The 23888-nt window shown below is 40.4% G+C and overlaps 1 long non-coding RNA gene across 1 annotated transcript in view; it reads left to right on the top strand.

Moving 5' to 3' along the window:
* Positions 1-23888, top strand: part of LOC112398175 (uncharacterized) — a 54304-nt gene that overhangs the window by 5781 nt on the left and 24635 nt on the right. The window contains exon 2 of the long non-coding RNA XR_003002943.1: positions 5683-5833. This is a non-coding gene — a long non-coding RNA (uncharacterized LOC112398175). The remainder of the gene's footprint in view (positions 1-5682; positions 5834-23888) is intronic.

The raw sequence follows: 23888 nt of genomic DNA, 5'->3' as shown, positions 1-23888 counted from the left end.
AGGTAAAAACGAGGAGGTGGGCATTTCTGTCTGCTGCTTCCGCACTTAGCACTGGGGGGCAGCCATGAGGTGTCCTCACAAGCCCATTAACAACTCTTTCTTTCTTTGCTTTAGCTTTGTACCATAAGCGCTGCTGGCTTTCAGAGCTAGGTGTTTCGGGGGCCCATCCCTTAGGTGGAATTTTTAAAAGCTAGGGCACTAGATGTTGGGCCGAAACCCCTTGCTCCCCAGGGAGAAGCTGAGAGTTGTGAGTTCCCTCCTGACTGTATGTCACTGCACCAGAGGTGGGGTTTCTGATGAAAGTTTCAACCTTTCCTACCCGTTCTGATGTGGATTTTTTTCTCATTTGCCTGATGTGGAGGAGTTGTCCAGCTAGTTTTTGCCTTTCTTTCAGAGGGGATTGTTCTGTGTGGAGCTGCAGATTTGAGGTGTCCATGGGAGGAGGTGAATTCAGGAACCTCCTATGTCGCCGTCTTGGACTGGAACTCTCCGTCGGTTTACTTGTAGAATTTCCCTTTCTCTCTGAAATTCCTCACCTCTTCACCCATCAGGTCTCTCTTTTCCTATAGATTCTTTAGCATATTCCTTTTACTTATTTAAGAATCCCTGACTGCTGATTCTAACATCTGGTCATTGCAGGGCCTGTTTATAATAACTGCTTTTTAACTTTTTAGAAATTGCGGGTCACATTTTCTTGCTTCTTTGCATAGCTAATATTTTTTATTTGTATATTGAATATTGTAAAGGATACATTATAGGAGCTCTGAATTCTTTCATCTTTCTCTGAAAAGTGTTGTTCTTTTGTTGTAGGCAGTAAGTCCTAAGACATAGCCATTAGTTTTAAATGTGGCCCTTTATTGTATGGTGACTCTTCTGGTACTCAATGGAAAACCCAAAGTATTTACCAGTTCCCTCTCATTTGGCATGACTTGAACTCTAAACGCTTTCTCTCAAGAAGAGAAAGATGCTGAAATCTCTGCCCAGGTCGTTTAGGCTCTACCTTCTGCTGCTTTCTGCTCTGTTTCTTGGACTCTCACCTTAGGTCTGCACAGTTAAGAAGCCAGTCAAGGATTTGAGAGGAGTTTTGCACAGATTTGGGGACCCCTTCCTTTGGCTACCGCTTTGCTAGGACTCCTCCTCTTAATTCCCAGCCCCAAACTCTGACCTCTGAATCCTTGGCCGGATGAACCTGTCCCTTTCTACTTGAGCTCCATTTCCTGTGTGCAGCACAGTTAGTGGAGCCGTTAGATGAGTAGTCAGTAAATTTAGATCAACCCAGCCTGCTTCCCCTCTTTTAAGGCTGAGATCGCCTGTGACATCTGCCTGTGTTTGGTCATGCTTGTGTCCAGAAATTCTAACTATTAGGAGGAGATCAGTCTGATACAACCTCTTCTGTCACTGCTGGAAATGGAACCTCAGTTTGCTAATATTGTTGGGAAGTTTGCATTTATGTTCATGAATGATATTAGCCTATAATTTTTCTTTCTTGTAATGTCCTTGTTAAGTTTGAGGATCAGATTTATTCTGACCTCACTGAGTGTATGGAGAAGTATTCCCACTTCTTTTAATTCCATGGAGGAGTTTCTCCTACATTGGTGGTTTTTTCTTCTTTAAATCTGAGTAGAACTTATTGGTTAAGGCATTTGGGGTTAGACTTTTCTTTATGGAAGTTTTCAAATTACAGATCACAGAGCTGTCTCCCCAGTCCTGGGCCTCAGTTTCCCTTCCTGTGTAGACAGGTACCATGAGATCTTCTGGACTTGTCTCTCTGGATCTCTCACCATCTACAGAGTTGTGAATTCACTTCCCAGACTTACTCTTAGCCCAGGATCCAATCTTTTCAACTAAATGTATCCAGGAAGCCTTCAACTCTGTAGAAACATAAAAAGAGTTTTTCTAAACGCCACAATGACTTTACGCAAAGCAGATGCTGCCAGCCTCTTTGACTTAACCTCACCCTCCGCTCTCCTCAAGAATGTCAGGAAGGTGCACATCGAAGCTCTAAGTGTATGTCTGTTCTGTTTCCTTCGGTTTATTGTAAAGGCCTCTATTTTTCTGTCGTTCGATTTGCTTCTCTTTTCTGTTCCCAAAGTTGAGCATCTTCTAAAAAGTATCTCCGAAAAGCATGACTGGACATTTATATGTTCTGGAATCTAAATGTTTGTGGTTGACCTAAGAGAATACAGAAGTAAAGTCACCTCTATGGGTTTTGCTGATGGGAGATTTTGGGTTCAGATGGTCCAGGAGCAGCGTGATGACATCACTGATCACCTTGGAGACGACTGTGGTAGATGGGGCTGGTGGCCCGCTGATAATAACTCCCGATCATATCATTGCTTCTCCTCTGCTTTTTATGTTTATATGTATACTTGATGCTTGAACAACATGGGGGCTAGGGGCGCCGACCCTCCGCATAGTCGAAAACCTGCCAGAAGTTTGCAGTCAGCTCTCTGTATCTGGGTTCTGAATCTGAGCACCAACCGTAGATTGTGTAGTACTGTAGTACATATTTACGGAAAAAAATGCACGTCCAAGTTCAGTCCTGGGCAGTTCAAGCTGTGTTGTTCAACGGTCAGCTGTATTCTCTTTATCTACCAGCTGTTTCTTTTTTTTTTCCCCCAGCTGTTCCTTTTAAAGACAAATATTAGATCTACCTATAGAAGTAACAACCTTTTATTTTACTATAATCTTGAGTATTAGATAATCTAAGTTCTTATGACTATATGTAAGATAAAATGCCCATCGATATGGGGGTTCTTCTATATGTACAATTAGCATATGTGTGCGCATCAGTCAGGAAAGGCACTGCTCTGGTGACAAAGCGTCCACACGTCTCAGTGATGCTTACAGACCACGGGGTGACAATGAGTCAGCGGGGACGGTCTCTGTCTCATGATAGCTTTGCTCAGAGACCCAGACTGATGCCGCCTCCACCCTCTGGGACAGTCTCTGCTGTCACACAGGCAGAAGGACATTTGCAGAATCGTGCTCAGGCCTTAAAGCTTTTGACTGGACCTGGTACGCGATGCTCCCATTCATGTGTCCTTGGCCAGAGCGAATCCGGAGGCCCTGCCTGACCGTCCAGGACTTGGGGGATGCAGGAGAGCTGGAGCTGTGATCACACGAATGGCTATTTCAGTGTGATTCACAAGTTAAGAGCAGGGGAGCACCCAAGGCTTTCCTGCACTGGTTCTAAAGCACTGGTCCTGGGAGTAAACAGTCCCTTTCATCTCGTTCTGAAATTGTAACAGAGACACAGTACAGTGGACTAGTAAGTGCAACTAAGAAAATGCGGTGGTGTAATGATCACTACACGATTCCCCGAAAGCTGTTCTTTTTATGTCTAAAGCCACCGAGGTCTTCCCGCTGTCATCGCAGTGAGAGAACTGAGACCTGTTCTCAGATAGTGGCTTCAGAATTATGTGAACGGAGCTTCACGCTCGCGCACGGGCTCTGCTCTTCACAGGCATCTCCCCCTTCATGCTTCCTTCCGGTTCTCAGCCCTGCGATACGTTACTGTCTTTGTTTGTTAGTGAAGTACTTAGGGAAACATCACCAGGTAGAGCAAGGATAAAACTAAAGAGTAACAGCCACCAAAATTGCAGCAGTGAAGTGCTGTTCACCTGTGCCTAAAAATAGAGCAGTTGAGTAAATGCACAGAATTTAGCAGCTCTGCGGAGGCTAGCCAGGGAGCGTTCAGTAAAGGACTAGATTCCAGTATGACCTGACGACACATCCAGGAGGACGAGGTGCAGGCCTGAGACCTTGGCCTTCCTCGTCTAGGGGTGGTCGTCACTCCTGTTGACCAGTCTTGGGCACTGCGTCAGCCCATATGCAGCCTACCTGCAGCAGAACCTCCTCCGTGGGCCCTCGGGAGGCCACACAGGTGTTGAGATACTGACACCTCTGAACTCTTGGGAAACAACACAAGCTCTGGGGTGGCCAGAGGCCCTGCACCTCTGTCAGCCAGCTACGCACATGTTACTACTTGCTGTGCTTACCTTGCCGGGAAACACTGACCTATAGCTCTGCTTTTGTCTCTCTTCAACCACTGCTGTAGTGTTGACTCAGAGATGTTTGAGCTTTATGAATTTACGCAGCCCTCCAGTGAAGGACCGCGGTGCTTCTCCTGGAACACTGGGTTTCTACATTCAGCTGTGCCTTCAGACTCTGGGTCTGTGTCTCGCAGGCTCCTGCCCCCCTCAGCCCCCCAAATCACCCAGGACATAGAATTCAGCTTCTTTACTGTTTTCCGCAAGAGGCCGACCAATCTTCTTTGCTGAAGATTTGGAGGGTCCGGGTCGGGGCTCAGCATCTTAGATCTCTCAAAGCGAACTCTGCTTATTTCGCATGTATTTTCTGTGGCCTCTGTTCTACCATGCTCCCCTGTCCCCAGGGTGAGGGTGCAATTTCTCCCTCTCCAATTCCCAAATGCAAACGCCTCATCCTTTATCAATCAGAACAAACATTTTAAAAAACAATTCTTGCTGATCAGTCCCTTGCAGTTTATCTGCCACTCCAAGTTATTATCAAGCCACCTCTGTTAAACAAGTTCCCTGACAAGAACTCTGGTGAACACAGCTAAATAAGATTCGTGTGTTTTGGATCATTCAGGGATCATTTGAGATGACTTCCTGATTGTTCTTGGCTTTACGAGATGTTTCTTGGCCTGCAAATGAAGTGCTCCTGCCTTAAAAAAACACAACAGCACAAAAAACACCCCAAAACGAAAAGGCACGTGTAATGTGAATAATGTCCATCAGAGGGCGCACCAGCCCACAGACTTGAGCTGTAACTTGAGATTCCGGCTCCAGCTTCCTCTCAATCTTTGTCGAACAAAAGAAGGTGGAATTCTCAGGGATACAAGTGTTACATGAGGTATACATTAAGAGAAGGTTAAATACATTACTGTGGTTATTTTTTATGTAGAATATAAAGTTGAGTTTAGTAAAAGAAAGAGAGAGAATTGCTGATGTGAAATTTGCAGCAGTTGTTCCAAAGGGCCTGATGCAGGATGCGCAGAGCAGGGGTGCGTGGGCAGGCGAAGGCTATTGGCTCATGCTGTGGCCCCAATTTTGTCTCCATGTATATTATTATTACTGCTACTACTACTACTACAGTTTTGGGCAGAGGAGTTTAATTACCTGCTAGACCGTCCAGATGGAAAAACGCGGCGAAGGAATGGAAACAAGGGTCGTAAACTTAGAAGCAAGGCAGACACTTGTGGACCAGTTTAGGTTTAGACATTCACCAGATTGGACTATTTTTTAACATTTAACATAAAACATTTTACCACAAGAACAAAGCAGTGTATTAAAACTGACTTCCAGAATTGTGCAAATTATTTTTTAAACACATAATTTCCCCCACATTTCTTTAACTGTCAGTTTGGGGAGAGGGCAAATTTACCCCAGATACCAAAATTTCATTTTAGAACTTAGTTTATACTCATATTACAGAGTGCCCTAAATTGATACCCTTCTCTAAGCCCTGGGTTTATATCTTCCCTTTAAAATGTGTAAGTATCTTTTAATTAAACTGTCATTCTCAAAGATCTTCTGGAGAAACAATTATGAATGAAACACCTATAACTTCATCTTCCTATCAGTTATAATGTAGCGTTTATCATCTAACCCACAGGGGTCTATCAAGTGAGTAAGGCTGAGTCGCTTGTTTCCTCAGAATACCCGACTGCAACACCTGAGGTACCAGCTGCTCTACTTCTTCATTAATTACTCCTTGTTTGGGAAGATTCTCACACAAAGTCATTTTGGAGCCCACGGTCTGACCAGTTTCAAGTGACTGAGATTGCCACGCACTGATACTCTTGAAGGTATTTTTCAAATATATCCATTCTTCACATTCACTGTGTGTTTAACATTTTCTTGAAATTCACGCACCTTTCTCTGTTGAAGATGCTGGTGTCTCTGAAAAGGTCTCATTGCTTTCTTCATTCTTGAGTGTAAGATGTTTCACTGCACTGTAACAGGAGTATGAAGGGAGGACCTTGTTTTCCTCGGTGGTCCTCCAAGGGTTCACTCGCAGGGTGTTTTCTTTCTTTCTTTTTTTTTTCCTTTTTTTCTTATTTATTTATTTAAAAAATTGGAGTAGAGCTGATTTACGGTGCTGTGACAGGGCACTTTCTGAACTGCTGCTGGGGGCGTAGATCAATCGGCTAAGGCCTGGGCGGTGCTGAGTCCCATGGACTTTCCATCTTGAAACTGCAAACTTGGTTCACCTGGAGGGAAGGGAGCTTTCTTCTCCACAGCCCCAGCTCCTGGGGGGGCGGAGTCCAGCTCTAAGTCATCCAGGCTGCTTTTCTCAGCATCCCATCTTCCCCGGAACACAGAGAGCTGGGGAGCAGCCTGGCCAGGCGCCGTCCCATCCCAGTGGGGGGCATCCCAGTGGGGGGCACCCGTGTACATCAGTGTTGCAGGGCTGCCATGACAAATTACTGCAAATTGAGTGGCTTACGATCACAGAAATGTATTCTCATGGTTCTGGAGCCCAGAAATCAAGGTGTCCCCAGGGTTGTTCCTTCTGGCGTTCCTGAGGGAGAATCCACTCCCCGCCTCTCTCCCAGCCTCCGGCAGTGGCCCTCTGTCCTCTCTGTCCCTTGCCTTGTAGATGCATCACTCCAGTCCCTGCCTTTGTACTCACATCACCTTCTTCTCTGTGTCCCTGTGTCCTCTCCTTTTCTGTCTCTTCTAAGGATACTCTTACTGGATTGTGGGACCACCTAATCCAGGATGATCTTATCTTGAACCTCACATTAATTACATCTGCAAAGACCTTATTCCAAATAAAGTCACATTCTGAGGTTCAGGGTAGACATGAATTTTGGGGGGACATTATTCAACCCAGTAAACCACATATATAATTCTGCCTACCTGGGGCTGACATGCCCTCTTAGAGGCATCCAAACCACTTTGAGGATGATTGCTCTAACAGGCCCACACTTTTTTGCAAATTTGAGATTATTTAGATTGTGAAATACTTGTTATGGAAATATTTAAGTTGGAAATCCATTCACGTCACCAAAGAAATTTTATCATTACACTTATCAATGAAAGAAAAGAAAAAGACATTAAAATTGAAAACAGACTTTCATTTATGTTAAAATTTGTGCATAGTTGTAAAGCAATAAAAATTCTGTATATTAGTGCAAATATGTTTTTTATCAATGGTGGTCATCAAGAATTAGCTTCAGCCATTTTTAAAGGTCTTGATCAGGGATTGCATATAGACATTTCAAGTATGAAGTCCTGTATTAAAAAATTGTATTAGCAGGAAAAAACTTAGAAGTACATTAAATATTTGAAAATACTTTTGGAAGCTTAAATTTAGCATTTAATGTCATTCCAAATACTGTATAGATTTTATAATAATTTTGTACTATAAAGAAGACATCATGATTTTTTTTTTTACCAACTTCCACATAGATGCTTCTAAATCGTCTCTAGTTTGTCTCCGCATATAGGACAATTTTTTTGCTATGTGAGTCATAACTTGAAAAAGATGTAACACATCGGCTTGAGAACTTTCTATGCATAAGCAAATGCATGTATTTGTTCATGTGTATACATATATAACATACATTTAGCATATATATTTATAAAATTATATTTATGTAAAACCATACGTTAATATATTTTGTATTGTAAACATTTATAAAAGTCTACATGTTTACACAAGTGGAATGATAGTACACATATAATGCAAAAACTGGCCCTTTTTCTTTAAACAGAAAATTTAGTTATCTTTTTTTTAAATTTATTTTTTATACAGCAGGTTCTTGTTAGTCATCCATTTTATACATGTCAGTGTGTACATGTCAATCCCAATCTCCCAATTTATCCCACTACCACCCCCGCCACTTCACCCCTTGGTGTCCATACGTTTGTTCTCTACATCTGTGTCTCAATTTCTGCCCTGCAAACCGGTTTGGGTCTTGTTTCTGTATCCATTCAGCAAGCCTGTGTCTTTTGGTTGGAGCATTTAATCCATTCACATTTAAGGTAATTATCGATATGTATGTTCCTATGACCATTTTCTTAATTGTTTTGGGTTTGTTTTTGTAGGTCCTGTTCTTCTCTTGTGTTTCCCACTTAGAGAAGTTCCTTTAGCATTTGTTGTAGAGCTGGTTTGGTGGTGCTGAATTCTCTTAGCTTTTGCTTGTCTGTAAAGCTTTTGATTTCTCCATCAAATCTGAATGAGTTCCTTGACGGGTAGAGTAATCTTGGTTGTAGGTTCATCCCTTTTATCACTTTAAGTATATCATGCCACTCCCTTCTGACTTGTAGAGTTTCTGCTGAGAAATCAGCTGTTAACCTTATGGGAGTTCCCTTGTATGTTATTTGTCTTTTTTCCCTTGCTGCTTTCAATAATTTTTCTTTTTCTTTTATTTTTGCCAGTTTGATTGCTATGTGTCTCGGCATGTTTCTCCTTGGGTTTATCCTGTACGGGACTCTCTGTGCTTCCTGGACTTGGGTGGCTATTTCCTTTCCCATGTTACGGAAGTTTTCAACTATAATCTCTTCAAATATTTTCTTGGGTCCTTTCTCTCTCTCCTCTCCTGGGACCCCTATAATGTGAATGTTGTTGCATTTAATGTTGTCCCAGAGGTCTCTTAGGCTGTCTTCATTTCTTTTCATTCTTTTTTCTGTTCTGCAGCAGTGAATTCCACCATTCTGTCTTCCAGGTCACTTATCCGCTCTTCTGCCTCAGTTATTCTGCTATTGATTCCTTCTAGTGTAGTTTTAATTTCATTTATCGTATTGTTCATCTCTGTTTGTTTGTTCTTTAATTCTTCTAGGTCTTTGTTAAACATTTCTTGCATCTTCTTGATCTTTGCCTCCATTCTTTTTCTGAGGTCCTGGATCATCTTCACTATCACTATTCTGAATTCTTTTTCTGGAAGGTTGCCTATCTCCACTTCATTTGGTTGTTTTTCTGGGATTTTATCTTGTTCCTTCATCTGGTGCATAGCCCTCTGCCTTTTCATCTTGTCTGTCTTTCTGTGAATGTGGTTTTTGTTCCACAGGCTGCAGGACTGTAGTTCTTCTTGCTTCTGCTGTCTGCCTTCTGGTGGATGAGGCTATCTAAGAGGATTAATGGGAGGGACTGGTGGTGGGTAGAGCTGGCTGTTGCTCTAGTGGGCAGAGCTCAGTAAAACTTTAGTCCGCTTGTCCGCTGTTGGGTGGGGCTGGGTTCCCTCCCTGTTGGTTGTTTGGCCTGAGGTGACCCAACACTGGACCCTACCCAGGCTCTTTGGTGGGGCTAATGGCAGACTGTGGGAGGGCTCACGCCAAGGAGTACTTCCCAGAACTTCTGCTGCCAGTGTCCTTGTCCCCACGGTGAGTCACAGCCACCCTCTGCCTCTGCAGGAGACCCTCCAACACTAGCAGGTAGGTCTGGTTCAGTCTCCTATGGGGTCGCTGCTCCTTCCCCTGGGTCCCGATGCGCACACTGCTCTGTGTGTGCCCTCCAAGAGTGGAGTCTTTGTTTCCCCCAGTCCTGTCGAAGTCCTGCAATCAAATCCTGCTAGCCTTTAAAGTCTGATTATCTAGGAATTTCTCCTGCCGTTGCCGACCCCCAGGTTGGGAAGCCTGATGTGGGGCTCAGAACCGTCACTCCGGTGGGTGGACTGCTGTGGTATAAGTGCTCTCCAGTTTGTGAGTCACCCACCCAGCGGTTATGGGATTTGATTTCATTGTGATTGCGCCCCTCCTACCGTCTCATTGCGGCTTCTCCTGTGTCTTTGGATGTGGGTATCTTTTTTGTTGAGTTCCTGTGTCTTCCTGGTGATGACTGTTCAGCAGTTAGTTGTGATTCCGGTGTTCTCGAAAGAGGGAGTGAGAGCATGTCCTTCTACTCCTCCATCTTGAACCAATCTCTAGTTATCTTTTCTTATAAGTATGCATAGAACTATGTTATTTTAAAAAATGGCTGCCCAACGTTCCATATGTTATAGCTGTATCAGTGCCCTATAATTTATTTTGTCAGTCTCCTGTTAATGACATTTAGATTGTTTCCAGATTTATTTCATTTTTGCTATCACCAATAATGCTGCAGTGATTATTTGTGTAGAAATATCATTATAAATCCCTAGGAGTGGAATTATGGCATCAAAAGCTACGTGATTTAAATTTTTGATGGGTGCAATCGTCCCCCCTTACCCACAGGGGATACATTCCAAGACCCTCAGAGGATGTCTGAAACCACAGATAGTACCAAACCCTGTATACACTATGCTTTATCTTATACATACGTATTGATGATAAGGTTTAGTTTATAAATTAGGCAGAGTAAAGAATTAACAATAACAATATAAAATTATTTTATAACTACTAATAAAATAGAACAATTATAACAATGCCCTGTATGTAATACAAGTTATGCGAATATGGTCTTTCTCTCTCAAAATACCTTATCGTCCTGTACTCACCCTTCTTCTTGTGAGGATGTGAGGCGATAAAATGCCGACACGATGAGATGAAGTGAAGTGAGTGACCGTAGGCACAGTGACGTAGCACTGGGCTCCTACCAGCCTCTGCCAGTGCATCAGAAGGAGAATCATTGAGCTGTGATGCTGTTGGTGGTTGGACGTCAGGTGTAGACGATGTTGATTGTTGGGGCTCCTGCATAAGACGGAGCAGCGTGAGATTTCATAATGTTAATCAAAACGGCTTTCAATTTAAAACTGATGAATAGTTTATTTGGTATCTTTGGACTGCAGTTGACCCGGAAAGTGAAGGCACGCGTGAGGTGGGATGGGTGAGCTTTGAAATTACCAGCAAACTTTGGCCCCAGTTTACACTCTCACAGTTTAAGGGGGGAGCCTGTTTTCCCACCCGGTTTCCAACAGTCTTTTTAAACTGTTGATCTGAGAGATGGAAAGTGCTGTTTCCTTTCTTTCTTTAATTATAGGTGAGAAAATAAAAGGGAGAAATGAGAAACGAGATTGCTCATAATAAATAATTCAGTCAACAGTCACCTGTAGGAGATAACATAAGAGCTTCAGAGAGACTTAGCTCTTAATTGTTCCATGAGTCAGTAAAAAAAAAAAAAAAAAAAGGAAATTATTGTGATGGACACTGACAGTGAACGTGGCGCCTGTCATGCTGGAAGAGCAAGTTATAGAACTCAGATCACGGGACTGAGAGCTAGGAGACCCGGAGAATAGTTATATATATGTAATTGGTCTCATGTCATCATCTTTTGTTTAATTAGTGTGATTGGGGCAAATCATTGAACCATTTAGCCCTTCTGTGTCTATTTCCTCGTGTGTGTAAAGAACAAGGTTAGGATCTTGAGACCTAAAAAAATGTGAATTTAGGAATGTCTAAATTGAATAAATATTGCTATTGATGAGGATTTCCAAAATGAGAAGTTTTCCTATCCTATTTCTCCAGTAGGTGGTGATATTATAACATTCAAAATAGTTACTGATCTAGTAACTAACTGCAATTCTCCCCTTAGGATTCATTTTAGAAATATTCTTTGCCATTGTAGTAAAATTTTAGTGTTATATACAAAGAGTACATTTACGAAATGTATTATGTTACATTTAATATATTTACTTAGGGTATCAATCTACTGTTAATTTGTTCTTTTAATGTCTATAAAATCAGACTCCAAATCTAATTACCTCAGATATGACTTCCAATCTGTTATAGTTTCTTTAATTCAGTTAACTTTATAAATAGTTTCCGTTTTAATTAATCCATTTAATTAGAAGACTAAGAGTGGAAATAGATTGAACTTTGTTTATTTTACTGAAACTGTAAAAATACTGTATAAGAAATTATTTGAAGGAGAGCCTCAAATAAGGTCTCTGGATATCTTTTTAGAAGGTCAACATTTACTAATTGTATAATTATACAGAAAATCAAGGACATCAAACCAAAAACTGAAATTTCACCAGAGTTGCAAGATTTTAGCATAATTTAAAAAAATCAATTTCATACATACATTAATGACATAGAGTTAGACAGAAAATAAAATGTCAACATCTTATGTAATAACAGCAACAATAGCTTTGCATAAATGGATAGTGATTTATCTTTTAGCATAAAATATATATTAAAGAAATACAATAAAACCTTATTGGGAAAAATAAAGGAAGACACATAATTACAGAGATTAAATGTAGTAAACATGAAAATACTATTCTACGTTAAACATAGATTAAACATAAATATTTGTTAAGAGCCTGTATGGAACATTTTATACAACTTGATAAGTTAACAGTGAAAATCTTTTGGAAAAATCAGCAAGCAAGTACATAAAATATATTTTTTAAGATCATAATAATAGACTTACTCTGTAAAATTTTAAAACACTCTATGAAACTTTTGTCAAAATTAAATAGTAACTGGAGAATAATGTTAAAAGTGATCTTGGAAATAAAGATTTAGAAATGATTACGATAAAGCTGTCTTATTCCCCAAATGTGGCATGCTTACAGATCCTTATATCATATAAAAATATCTATGTTAATACAAAACACTTATACAAGAATTGACGCTGCTGAATGCCACTGATAAATAACCAACACTGGTCCTTAATATGTAGGTTAGAAGACCTAGAATCATTGTGTGCTACTTAGAAGAAAATCTTTGAAATTTTGCTTTATCTTTAAAAAAAAAAGATTTAGGTTAAGAATTAGGAATCACAGAAAGAATTGTTACACACTGTTTTTTTTAGCAAGACGTGTAATCTTACTGTAAAATTTTAAAGTAGGGTGGCAATACTGAGTTGATTTAGGAGGTATTACCTGAAATGAAGGATAGGGGATGAGATAGAGACTGTAAATTTCAATTTTCTTTTTTTACAGAATGAGTAAATCCAAACTCTCAAAACCCTTCCTATCTGAACACCGGAACCCAATAGACTTGGATAAGCGTATCTGAACTCTCATAATCTGGACTCAGGAACTAAATAGATAAAGATAATAAGGGGTACTTACATATTATCACAGATTTGAGCAAAACTGAAAGGAGAAAGGAGCCTAAGAAAACCATAGTCTAATTTTGTTAAGTGCAGAGATGTCTGTGCAGACACAAAAGCGTTCCTCTGTGTCCTGGGCACACAGCTGGACCACTTCTCCCAGCCTGCCCTCAGGTGGGTGTGGCCATGTGGGTGGGAGTCTGTTCAGCCTTTCAAGCCAGCTGGTCAAAACCTCCTGTGTGGCCTCTCACACTTTTCCCCCGCCTCCCCGCCACGTGCAGAGGAAGGAATTGGCCAAGGGCTCCATGGCCTAGGGGATGTGTAGAACCACGCATGGAAGGAGGCTGGTCCCTTAGCTGATGCTTCCCTGGAATATTTATATTCAACTTTGCATGAATGAAAAACCTCACAGTCAAAATGAGATTCGGGGATTTGTTTTACGGCAACAGGTGCTACTTTTTCTAACTAATACATGTTACTGGATTTTTATTTCTATTTGTTAAATTACATTTTTCTTAGTTTAAATTAATGTATGATTGATATTTTACATGCTACTTTTTTTGCTTAACATTTCCATGGACTTATTTTCGTATGTAAAGAATGTTGACATGCTAACCATCTTTAACACCATATTCATATTTCATAGTGGTAATATTCTCTTGTATTTACTTACCAAATCTCGACTCTTTGGCATTAAGTTTCCAATTTTTCACCATAAGTTATGTTTCTTAGTACCTCTGTACCAATTATTTTGGGGGCTTTATTCAAAATGAATTATGTGGTCAAATAAATGAACGGTTGAAAAGGATAAATGTGGTCAGTGGCTGTCACGCACTCTGTGAATTCCTAAAAATCACTGCGTTGTGCAAAACTGTGTGATAAAAAACATGACCCACTAAAGAAAAAAACGGTAAGTTGGACTTTATTAAAATTATAAACTTCTGCTCTGTGAAAGACACTGCTGAGAGAATGAAAAGATAAGCCAGATTTCACAAAAATATACAAAGAATTCTTAAAACTCAACAATAAGAAAAGAAGCAACCCAGTTAAAAATGGGCAAAAGATCTGAACAGACACCTCCCCAAAGAAGATATACAGATGGCAAATAAGCATATGAAAAGATGCTCAACATAGTATGTTATTAGGGAATTGGAATTAAAACAACAAGGTACTACTACATACCAATGAGAATGCCTAAAATCCAAAACACTGACAGCACCCAATGCTGGCCAGGGTGTGGAGCAACAGGAACTCTCATTTACTCCTGAGGGGAATGCAAAGTGGTATAGCCACTTTGGAAGACAGTCTGGCCGTTTCTTCCAAAATTAAACGTGCTCTTACCATGTGATACAGCAATAGTGCTCCTTGAGTTGAAAACTTAATTGCACTCAAATGAACTGAAAATTTATGTCCACCCACAAAGAGAACCTGCACACAAATACTTATAGCAGCTTTATTCATGATTACCCAAACTTGCAAGCCACCAAAATGTCCTTCAGTAGGTGAATGGATAAACAAACTGTGGTACATTCATGCCATGGAGTGTCATTCAGCAGTAAAATGAAATGAGCTATCAAGTCACAGAAATACATGGCAGAAGCTTAAATGCTAAGTGAAAGAGTATAATCCGAAAAAGCTACACACTGTATGAATCCAACTATATGGCATTCTGTAAATGGCAAAACTCTGGAGACGGTAAAGAGATTAGTGGTTGCTAGGGGCTCGGGGGGAGGCAGGAATGAATAGGTGGAGCTCAGGGGATTTTTAGAGCAATGAAACTATTCTGTATGACACTGTAATGGGGGATACATGTCATTATACATCTGTCAAAAGCCATAGAATATGCAACACAAAGAGTGAACTATGGACTTCAGTTAATGTACCAATGCTGGCTCATCAAATGTGACGAGCATACCACACTTATATTAGATGCTAATAATAGGGCAGTTGTGTGTTTGGGACTCTGTGCTTTTTGCTCAGTTTTTCTGTACACGTAAAATTGCTCTAAAAAATAAAGTCTATTAATTAAAAAACAAGCAAACAAAGCAACAAATAAACACCACAGGGCAAAAATGGGATTAGGGACATGACACTCAAATACTTCATGAATGATATGCATGAATTTGACAGAATAATTTAGAAATAATATTTTTAAAACATTAAGCACAGCTTTAAAAAACACTAATATTGTCATTGTTGGTGTGACAAAGAAGAAACAGTTGGATGTATTTATTGCCACTCATCTTCATGAGTAATGTGTGTACATAAGTAGGGATGTGGATGTGTGTGTCTTGTTTACCTGGTACATGGAGTTAGCTGGTACATAATTGATGGGAGTATATGTGTTTCATGTTTTCCTACCCAGTTTAGCTGGGTGCAGTATTCCTAGTGCTTCTTACAGACAAAAATCACACATAAGGAAATGGGAAATTTGCATTATACTCAAATTGTTCTCAAATTAAATAACTAATTAATTGTGCTAGAAAAAATTTGAGTTTCAAAGCAAGCATTGTAACAAAAGGGAGTGTAGTATTAGAAGGCTTATAGAGGGACTTCCCTGGTAGTGCAGTGGTTAAGAATCCGCCTGCCAATGCAGGGGACACGGGTTCGAGCCCTGGTCTGGGAAGATCCCACATGCCACGGAGCAACTAAGCCCGTGTGCCATAACTACTGAGCCCACGAGCCACAACTTCTGAAGCCCGCACGCCTGGAGCCCGTGCTCCGCAACAAGAGAAGCCACCACAATGAGAAGCCCGCGCACCGCAAGGAAGAGTAGCCCCCGCTTGCTGCAACTAGAGAAAGCCCATGTGCAGCAACGAATACCCAATGCAGCCAGAAATAAGTAAATAAATGAATACATTTATTAAAAAAAAAAAAAAAAAGGAAGGCTTATAGAAAACAGCAGTCTGCTGTTCTACTATTTCTACTCCAGAAGTTCGGCCAACAGAGCTGTGACTTTCCACACTGTTTGTCTGTTTCTTCGGGTAATCAGGTCCATTTTATTTTAAAAATAGTGCTTAAATTGCTATTTCTTTAGTAGTAATTTTTAAAATTAACTACTGCACAGACTTAAGTTTTGTACACCCCTCACCCCCATGTTCCCCCGTGCTCGTGTCAGTAGACGTTGTGTGTTATCACGACTTTGTAAATATTGCTTGACATTAAGTCAAGTGGTTTACTGTGAATATCTTTCCTTTCCTGCAGAGTTTTTGTCTTCAACATTGACTCTTATTATTTGTATTTGTTATGGTTGGTCTCACAGCCGTGTGGTGGTAACTGAAATTTATTTGATTTATATTTCTTTCCTGCCTCCAGTGAAATGTGAGCACTGGCATTATTTGTATCAGTTCTGTATATATTCGGAATGTGAAACTTTTATTAGTTATGTTGTCAGTTTGGGAATTTTGTTGCTTTCTTTTTAAAACATTTATCCGTGTCATTTTACACATCCTTCTATTTTTTTCTGACATATTTAGTTTTAGTGTGTGTTTTACACTTTAACTCATTTAGAATGTATTATGGTGTATGATGTGACGTTTGGATCTAATTTATTCCTTCTTTGTACCGACATCCAGTACTCCAGACGTTTCATTGCCAGTGATTTTTCCCTCATTGGCCTTGCTTTATTTGCTTCTTTTTAGAATTACGTATAGCTCATTGTTCATGTCATTTGTTCTCTCAAAACCTGCACTATTCTCATGGAATTGATGGTTTGTTAATAATGTCTATACTGGGATTTTCTTTCTACGCAGTTGAACTTCATTTCCTTGAGTATGGTTTTAGTGCTGCTGACTCTGTTTCCCCTAGTATCTCTATTATTTGGTGGTTAGATGACCCCATTCCCCTCCCCCCATCACCTGCTTGTGTCCTTAGCTGGCAGTTCACTTGGTTGTCGTATTTTTAAAAAATATTTATTTATTTATTTGGCTGCATCAGGTCTTAGTTGCAGCATGGGGGATCCTCACAGTGGCACGTGGGATCCTTCGTTGTGGTGCACGGGCTCTTCATTGTGGCGCGTGGGCTTCTCTCCAGCTGTGGCTCGAGGGCTCTAGAGTGCTTGGGCTCAGTAGTTGCGGCGCACGGACTTAGTTGCTCCACAGCATGTGGGATCTTACTTCCCCGATCAGTGATCAAACCAGAGTCCCCCGCATTGCAAGGCGGATTCTTAGCCACTGGGCCACCAGGGAAGTCCTGCTCGGGTGTATCTTAAGCACTACAGTTGTTCCCCCTTATCTGCAGTTTTGTTTTCTGTAGTTTTAGTTGCACATGATCAACCGTGATCCAAAAATATTGACTGGGAAACTCCAGATATAAACAATTCGTAAGTTTGAAATTACATGCCATTCTGAGTAGCCAGATGAAATTTCGTGCTGCTGGGGATGTGCGTCATCCCTTTGTCGGGTGTATCCCACCCGCAAGTCACTTAGAGGCTGTCTGGGTTATCAGATCAGCAGTCGTGGTATCTCAGTGCTTGTGTTCAAGTGACCCTGATTTTACTTAATAATGGCCCCAAAGTGCAAGAGCAGTGACGCTGGCCATTCAAATATGGCAAAGAGAAGCCGTAAAGGGCTTCCTTTAAGTGAAAAGGTGAAAGCTCTTGAATTAATAACAAAAGGAAAAAAATTGTATGCTGAGGTGGTTAAGATCTATAGTAAGAATGAATCTGCTATCCATGAAATTGTGAAGAAGGAAAAAGAAATTTGCGCTAGTTCTGCTGTTATGCCTCAAACTGCAAAAGGTACGACCACAGTGTGGGACAAGTGCTTAGTTAAGATGGAAAAAGCATTAAATTAGTGTGATAAGAGATTTTTGAGAGAAAGAGAGAGACGGAGGGAGAGCGATCACATTCACATAACTTTTTAATAGTATATTGCTATAGTTCTATTTCATTATTAGTCACTATTATTAATTTCTTACTGTGCCTACTTATAAACTAAACTTTACCCTAGTTATGTATGTATAGGAAAAAACATAGTATATATACAGTTTGGTACTATCTGTGGTTTCAGGCATCCACTGGGGGTCTTGGAATGTATCCCTCGCGGATGAGTGGTGACAACTGTATTCTACTAATGAGAGTATCTTCACTTATTTCCTGATCTTTTGCTCTTTACCTCAGAAGGAAAAAATTTGAATGGAATCTTGGTTGGTTTATTTTTTTGAAAAAATAGTCATGGTTGTTAAAACAGTCAAACTTTGTTGCTTTTCTTATATTTGTTGTTGGATTAACTCAGAATAGGCACTATGACTATTATTTCAACATCTGTTCAGAAGTATCAATACTGTGATTTATTGAATGAGATTTTCACTTGGCCCCTGCAAAAGGAAGAGGGAGACATTGAAGACATGTGAAATGAGTAGCCTGTTAATTGATTGAAAAACAAAATCATATTCATGAGCAAGGACTTTACCCAAGGGTACATACTAGAATGCAAAGGATTAGCTTCTGACTGACAAGGCCCGGGGTCACTTGTCACTCCCTCCTCTTGGAATATTTACTGACCTCCGTGGCCCAAAGTGGTCCTCTGATGCACAGCATTTATTGCCTCTGCCACTTCTTGGTCATTTATATTCTGCCTCGTAGAGCTGTCATCTTCCTATGTGTTGGTCTCTTTGGCCCAACTGAGTGATAAGCTCCTTGAAGGTGGGTCTCGGTAAATTCCTTCTCTTGTATGTCTTATGGTGTCTAGATCAATTTTTCATGTAAAGTAGGTGCTCAAAAAATATTAACTGATTGAAACTTGGTAACTTTTGGTCATCGAATCCCCTAGTGTAAAATTTTACCAATAGGCACACATCTTTTTTGTGTTCTTGTCAGGTATCTTTGCTGACACATTAGATTTTGTGACTTCCAATTTTTCCAGATCAAGTGTGACACAATATTGCTAACTTATACCTAAAAGGGAGTCTTAGAGGCCATGTGTATCACCAGCTCTCTTGTCCTTTTCTTTTTTGCAGAATTGTACTTTTAGGGATTTTTTTTTCTCCTAGCAAGACACACAGGAAGTTCAAAAATACATCTATAAATGTACTTCTCAGAAAATGTTTAGGTGTGCAGGATTACTGATTAGACGCAGGCTCTCTCCTAACTGCAAGAATATCCTGATGGCATTATTTCCTTTGTGGCTTAAATAACCATCTAGTAATCTGAATTTGAAACCATGGGTTTCACCCTTTTTAAGTTGTTGGAAATCGCTAACCACTAGCTTAACAACAAGGGTAAAGCGAAATTTGTCATTTGTTTTTTGAGGTTGCAGAATAAATGAAACTTCAGGAACAAAAGATAAACGTGGCCTTTGCTGCACTGACTGACGTAAATCGCTCAGCCCAGCGATAGCGGCAAACATACACAGGAAAGATGATAAACCAAGGTTATGACCGAACAGGTAACTTCACAATGGAGAAAGACTTTACAGGATGAGAATACAGCCCCAGAAGCATTCAGAGTAGGGTTATGTTTACGGCGAGTCTCTGTCCACTGTTATTTAAAGATGAAGACCTGTTTGCTGTAAAAAAATATATTTATTTAGCAAGGTTTTTGACAATCTGAAAGAACTTATCACAATACCACAAAGAAATAGATTCTTCTAAGACCATATTTGTAAGGCGACGTTATAACTTCGTTGAGATCGACAGCCTGCACTTAGTGTGAAGTGTGTATTTTATTAGGTTAAATCATTAAAAGTTAGATTGATAAGTTTTAAGGTCTAATGCTATGCCTTCAAACAGCTGTTCCATTTGACCCCAAAAATGGCAATGCTACTGTGGAGTGGTTCATATGTTTTAAACGAAGCAGGATTGTCTATTGTTTCATAATTTATTCTTTTGATGGTGATCAGAAAAGAGAAGGCGCTGCCTGCCTCATTGCTTGAGAAGCCTCAGGAAGCACCGAGGACCTTATTGGGCCTCGGGTCTGGGATATCGCCAAATCAGGGGGTCGGCTGTTTAAGCTTGAAATGTGAGCACTAAAAATGTTCCAAACGGGAAGCATTATAATGATCCCACTTTCATAAAATGCTCCTTCCTCTCCATCCTCCAACAATGGATCAACCCCCTCAGGCTTTCTCTTGCTAAGCTCTCACTGGCACCAGTGAAAATCTTGCACAAAAGAGGCAGAAGGACTGGACTTCGTCGAAATGGAGTCACTCTGTACATATGTAAAAATTGCATCCATTAATTTTGTCACTGAGATGGCTGGTTAGTGAAACAGTTGAGCTAGAAGTGGGAATAGTGTAAGGCTGAACTTTGGCGCTTACATATGAATCCGCATCTGTCTGGACCATACAAGTGGCTTATCTTGGTGGGGATTATCCATGGAGTTTGGGGTGGGGGGGAATCGTTCTTGGGGACGGACAGAAACAAAGGAAAACTCTAACCACTAAGAAGGACTTAGAGTTTTTATATAATGAGAGTGGCCTAGGACTAAATAGAAGTACATCGTACACAGTGAGTCAGTTGGTCCAACACACGTCTCTTGAGTGTCTATTGGAGACAGCTCTGTACTCGGCTCTGGGGTATAAAGATCCATGAAGCAGACCTCCCCTCATAAGCAGTCAGAATGCTGTCTTCCAGATGTATATATAATACTTTCTTCAAATCCATAATTATGTCGCACCTTTTATGTGTATCGGGAACACAATTCCCTATATATATTTCTGACATTTTCTACGCATTGACATTTATTTTTCTATTTAAAACTGAATACGTAAATGGCCAGTTTGAGACACATGAGCGTCCAATTTAGGTTTTCTGTCTTTTAATTTCAGCATGCTAGTAATTTCACGCTTGTCACAATTATCTTTTCCTTAGTTTCATGACTTTTATTTTGTTCATTTCCATCCACTCTTACACACTTCACAGCGACATTCCGGGACTTGCATCTCAGCCTGCTGGCTGGTCAAGGTAGTAATCTTGCAGAAGTGCAGATGTTTTCAGAGAGATTCTGTCCTGCACGGTGGCTTGAACTGTGTGTTAAGAAGCTGGTGTACGCAAACCCAAACTGGTGCCCCCCAAAAAAGCCTTCTAGGCACAACAATGTCCGATCACAAAAATTCTGCTTGTAAGAAAGACTAGTACTTTGAAGGGCTGCCTGTAAGTCAGATCATGTTAGTTTAGTGCAACGTGGTAAGCTGGGCATCGGAAGTGTGCATTGCCTAACTCACGGGAAGGGGGAAATGTTATTAGAAAAAGAATAAAACCCCTAATCCCAAGAAATTTAACATTTGAATAACTTATTTGGTTGATGATGGAATAAAAGCAGCTGTGCAAACCGACAGTACCAAGAGGTTAAAATCACCTGATTGTGAACTCCGTATCCCAGCTTGGCATGAACTTGAAATTTTGGGCTCCAGGTAAACATTTGGAAGTCCATCTTTCCTATTGCCCATCATGTAGTTTTCTGGTTGCCAAACTTTTGAGAATGTGGACTCCCCAGTTGCTAGTGATGATACTGGTGTTAACTCTGCAGTCTACAGACACGACTTAGCATGGAACTTCTAGGCTTGAGGGTTTTGTGTACTAGTTCTGTGCTCCTCGACATGGACCGTAGATCTCAACGGACAGGCCTCTGGGGAATGAAATAGCAGTGGCTGGAGGGCCAGTATGTTCTCCCATTCTGCTTTTCAACTGTAAATGTGTGAGTTGGATTTCCAATGAATCCCAGGATTAGGTAGAAAACAAACATGATTCAGGGAGAGACAGTTTATGGTCTAAGAATCACACAGACATTATCTGGCACTGGAATAAAGGCAGTGCTCATTATTATGTATAAGATAAAACATCTCAAGGCCTGGATACCAAGTGCCCTTGCTTGTCTTGGAAGTTATCAATTTTTTTTTTTTTTGCGATACGCGGGCCTCTCACTGTTGTGGCCTCTCCTGTTGTGGAGCACAGGCTCCGGACGCGCAGGCTCAGCGGCCATGGCTCACGGGTCCAGCCGCTCCGCGGCATGTGGGATCCTCGTGGACCGGGGCACGAACCCGCGTCCCCTGCATCGGCAGGTGGACTCTCAACCACTGCGCCACCAGGGAAGCCCGGAAGTTATCAATTTTTAAAGCTTCTGTAAGATTTGACATAAATATGACAAGGGAATAAGGAATTTCCATTTTAATAGGTTGTAAGTATAGTTAATAGTAATTTATCCCTCTAGCTCTTCCTTCATCTCTCTGCCCCTTGAGTTTCTTAGCGGGATCACTTATAAAAATGAATACTAATTGCTCTCTCCCTCGCCCCTTGTCTTCTTTCTGTAAACATTTGTTGAGCACCTACTGGCTCCAGGAATTTTGGCTAGGTGCTCAGAATAAAGGGAAGAAAAAAAGCAGAGTCAAATGTATAGGTGACCTAAACAAAAAATTCTAAAAGTACAAGAAGAAAATAGAGTAGTCTATCTCCCCGCTTCTCGGATTTGGGAAAGATTTCTTCAACAAACAACCATAAAGGAAAAAAAACTGTATGAAAACCAAGAACTTCCATAGAGTAATATAATGATGATAATAGTAATAATAACAGCAAGAATAAGAGCAATAATAATAATAATTGCTGTGTACTGACCGATGTACGTGTATCGGCTCAACCAATAAGGTGGTTTAACCAATTATAGTTTAAGCTTTACAGATAAAAAATATAAGGTACATAAGTGTTATGTAACTTTCTCAAGGTCACATAGCTAGTACGTGGCAAACACCACAAGCAAGGTTAAAAGACAAGCAATAGATTGACAGAAGATATTTGCAAATTGTGTAACGGACAAACATTAATTTTCCAGACTAATGTAAAGAACTCCTGTAAGTCAATAAGAAAAAGGCTGGCCAATTTATAAGTGGGCAAAGCAATTAAAAGGCAAGGAAATTCAAATGTTCACTATGTATATGAAAATATACTCAACTTCGCTGGCTAGTGAGAAAATGCAGATGAAGCCAGTAATGGGAGGCCAATTTTTATTTATCATGTAGGCACAAATAACATACCTGGCAATATCAAGCCTTGGTAAAGATATTTTAGAAGCAATACTTTCATATACTGTCTGGTGGAAGTAGATGGTGGCACAGAATCTTTGGTTGCATCCAGAAGAAACGGAAACAAGCACTCCAGAATATTTGGCAATTCCACCTCGGGAAGTATACACCCAGTGCTGTGCTGGCAGACTGTCTTTCCGGTTGGGGAGGGAGTTGTGAGTTTGATTTGTAGGTTTGCCATTTCCCATAATGTAAATGCTCACATTTAAGCTACTGACATTACATCACTGAAGGCAGAGTAGGAAAGATGTGCACCATCGGCTCTCATGGTCATCGGAGGCGGGTCCAGCACACTTGGTGCACGAGCTCAAGAGACACGAATATGTTCACGGAAGATGGTTGGTAGCAGTAAAAATGTAAAGCAGAGTAAATCTCCATCAGTAGGGGAATGAATATATAAACTCTGATAAGTTGTGATAAGGTCATACTGAAGTTAAAAGCAGTGAACTCTTTCTACATATATGACTACAGACCTGTATCCACACATACTGGATACTTCTCAAAACATAGTGTGGAGTGATACAGACAAATTACACAGCAGTATTATTATATCATTCTATAAAAAACAATATAATAACAGATATTTTAAATTTCATATATATATATATATACAGAAATGGAAAAATGGAATAGAAGGTTAAATATCAAAGTTATACTTGCCTTTGGATTGAGGAGATAATGGTATAAGTGTGTGTGTGTGTGCACGTGTGTGTGTGTGTGTGTGTGTGAGATGATTAAAGGCTAAATTAATACCGGTAATATTACTTCTTTTCTGACAGTATCACCTCTTAGCCTCTTCGAATTTTATTAGAAAAACTCTAAAAAGTTTTCTTTTTTTTTACTCTACAAATTCAGTTAAAGATGCATCATTCTTAACAACAGCTTTTCTGGAGTCAAAGGAACATTATCACATTAAACGTGAAT

Source organism: Neophocaena asiaeorientalis, unplaced genomic scaffold, assembly GCF_003031525.2.
Source record: "Neophocaena asiaeorientalis asiaeorientalis breed wild unplaced genomic scaffold, Neophocaena_asiaeorientalis_V1.1 scaffold226, whole genome shotgun sequence".
In the NCBI taxonomy this organism is placed as follows: Eukaryota; Metazoa; Chordata; class Mammalia; order Artiodactyla; family Phocoenidae; genus Neophocaena; species Neophocaena asiaeorientalis.
This window is presented reverse-complemented; position numbering and strand designations above follow the sequence as displayed.